Consider the following 3,288-nt stretch of genomic DNA (forward strand, 5'->3'; position numbering starts at 1 on the left):
GTTACTCCCTCTCACTAAAAAGAGTCTTGGAGCCCAATCAATGGAGGCAAAGTAAAAGTGCACTGAAAGTAATTCCTATGGAAAATTATGAATATCCGTTGTCATGCCTACAAGGAACAAATGCAACTTTGTGGTTTCTGCTGGGCAGCAATCCTGCCAAACTGCCTGACTTTAATCCAAAGTGGAACACAATATCAGCTGGATCCATGTCTATTTCTAGTGTTAATGAAACTGTCATTGGAGGCTGATGTAAAAGGAACCAATGAATATTAATCACTTTGAACTCGTGCCGCACAAAATGCATGTAGAGTGACCGTCACAACTAGCCTGTCTATCTGTACAGTCATTTGAGAAACAGGAGTACATCCTCTTCCAATTCTAACTTAACTTAAAATGAACAACAGCACTGATACTTTACACAATGTTATAATATTTCTAACAAACAGTAGGTGTTGTAGATGAATGTGACTTATAGTGTAAATGTGCTTTTAGTGGTCATCTAGAATACAAAATGGCTTAGTGCAGTCATTTACCATTTAAGATGTATATGGGAAGCTTTATACGTGAGGAGAAGAATTTTTTATTCTTAATGCTGGGAAGCCAAAAGTGGAGAAATATGGTCTCTCTGCATTTTGGATTGAGAGAATTTTTGGGACAACCCAAAAATGAAGAATTACAGTAGTCAAATCTTTAAGTAACGTGAGCATAAGCATGTACTTGTGTTTCTGCATCACTCTGAGACAAGATATTGCTAATTGTGGCAATATTACGGATATGAAAGAAAGACAGATCCTGGTAAAAAAAAATAAAAATAACACCATGGTTTTCTAAGGGTAGTACTGGAAGCCAATGTAATGCTATTTCGAATAACTATGTAACGGTGTCTTCCCGACGCGCTGGGGTATAAAACAACAACTTCAGTTCTGTCTGTTCAGAGTCGTTTAGGTCTTTGTCTTTAAGACATGCTTCCTGTCTAACCAACTGATTTGTTTAATATGGTTTCATAGATAAGTATACCCGAGTGATAGAGCATAGTAATACAAATTTTAGTCCATGTTGTATAAAAATATTGCCTAATTGCAAGCATGTACAAAGTGAAAAAAATCGGACCAAGCACAAAACCCTGCTGATCTCCTCGACTATCTCTGGTGCAGGGGTGGAAAGTAACGAATTACATTTACTCACGTTACTGTAATTGAGTACTTTTCATGAGTAATTTGTAATTTTCTGAGTAATTTTTACTTTTATTCGAGTACATTTTGACCCAAGTACTTATACTTTGCTACATTTGAAACCCCTCACGTTACCGAGTAAAACAAATATTGATGGTGAAAAATGAAATGCGGGCGGAAATTTAAACAGCTGTCCCGGAACTGAAAGTCAATTGCGTGACCTTGCCTTGCGCGCGCCCTTTCCATTGTTAAATAATCTGGTGTGGTGGATCTGGTAGGCTACCTGCGCTTTGGAAGATGGCTGTTGCTAACCTAGACGTGGAGACTTTGGAGGAGGAAAGGTCCGAAGACGAAGAGGATACACATTCTGGAGGAGACGGAAGCCAGAAAAACCCGTGGCCAAATTTAGAAAAATTATTCGTTTTCAAACGCACGAAAGGCAATACTGTTATTATGCAGTACAAGATGTGCAATTTTGAGATGGGTAATTTTACTTTTACTCTGAGTAGAATTTAGGCAAAGTAAAGATACTTTTACTTAAAGCAATACTATGTAACATTTCTACCTTAAAATAACAGCTTGAAAAAAATTGTGGGGCTAGAATGAGTTTTAATATTACGATTGGCCTGTCTCCTATGCCCTTCAAGGGGTCTGAGTTGGAAAAACTGCGCTATGTAACTTTGCTGGACCGGCCCGGGAGCTGAGCGGAAGTACTTCGACTTGCTTTCTGGCACACCTACCGCAAAAACAAATAGATCCCTCTCACACTCCCAGGTACATTTGATTACTCTTACCTTCTCGGTCGACATAGCTTGCACCTTCTGACTCCTCGCCGGTTCGTCAACAAACGTGAAACGTGAAAGTGAAAGGGTGTTGTATTTACGACAGTGTAACCGTACATTACCTCCAAGCCTGTAGGGGGAGCTCCATAATGGGCTTTTTGAGAAGTTACATAGTATTGATATAATTACAATTTTTCAGTACTCTTTCCACCTCTGCTCTGGTGTAAGAGGAAGACTCATCGTTAAGGACAGTTAAGGACAGGCCAAGTGGGAAAATGATGTCTGTCAGATGGAGATGGAGAAAGTTTGGGTGTCTCGTTTGTAATCGTTGCCCAATGAAATGCGATTTGAACAGGGCTTGATTATTGTGACTGAAGTCTAGGCAAAAAGTTGGCTGTGTTCGAAACTGCATACTTCTCCTACTACTCCTACTACTCATACTGACTTTTTTTCCCGAATGCATACTAGATTCGCCGAAATGTTGGGTATGCATCATGAGGTTACTACTCATACTCAAACTACCCAAGATGCGGTGTAACGTGACGTCGCCGATCGTCATTTCCTGTCAAAACGGCAGTTTCAAGCTAGCTACAACGAGGGTAGGTTCACTTCTTGTTTTCAAAACAAAAGCACTGATTGTATCGTAATGGCTTTCCCTATGATAAAAGGCAACGGGTATTTTATTTTGTGACAATAACCGGAGGTTTGTTGCTCACTGCGGCTAGCTTTAGTAGCACCGAATTCGTCGGAACAAAATGGTAAATAGCCGGTATTTTGTCAGATTTTCAACATGTTGGGGATCTAAACGACTACTTTCTCGCCTGAAAATGTTTTAAATGTTGCTAAAGTTTACAGAGTTTAGAGCTTAAGTGAAACCAGCTTCAGGCCGACTGATTTCGGCTCAGGCAGGAGCGAAATGCATTGTGGGTAAACGCTCTGCATACTGTCTGATCGATGAGTATGCCATATGCAAGTATGTAGTATGCAGTTTCGAACACAGCCATAGTTCTAAAGCTCCATAGGGCACCCGAAAGCTAAATTATAAACTTCCGCCTCTGTTTGTTTTAAACTGTTGAAATCCAGATGGACAGAAGTTAGCTTAAAGACCCGCTGACTGTGTCATTCAAAGCAAGTCTTTCCTGAGATCAAACAACATCAGTCCTGATGTGACTTCATCCTTGAGTCACGGACCATTTTAGAAATGAATCAAAACTAAGGGAACACATTGTCTCATGGCTTCCTTTGTTATTCAAACTGTCCCAGCAGCAGTGAGTCCAGAGCGATGGGATTGGACTGGTCAGGGTCTGCCCCTGCGTTCTCATGATAAGGGAGGC

This window comes from Odontesthes bonariensis, chromosome 8, assembly GCF_027942865.1.
Source record: "Odontesthes bonariensis isolate fOdoBon6 chromosome 8, fOdoBon6.hap1, whole genome shotgun sequence".
NCBI classification, from domain to species: domain Eukaryota; kingdom Metazoa; phylum Chordata; class Actinopteri; order Atheriniformes; family Atherinopsidae; genus Odontesthes; species Odontesthes bonariensis.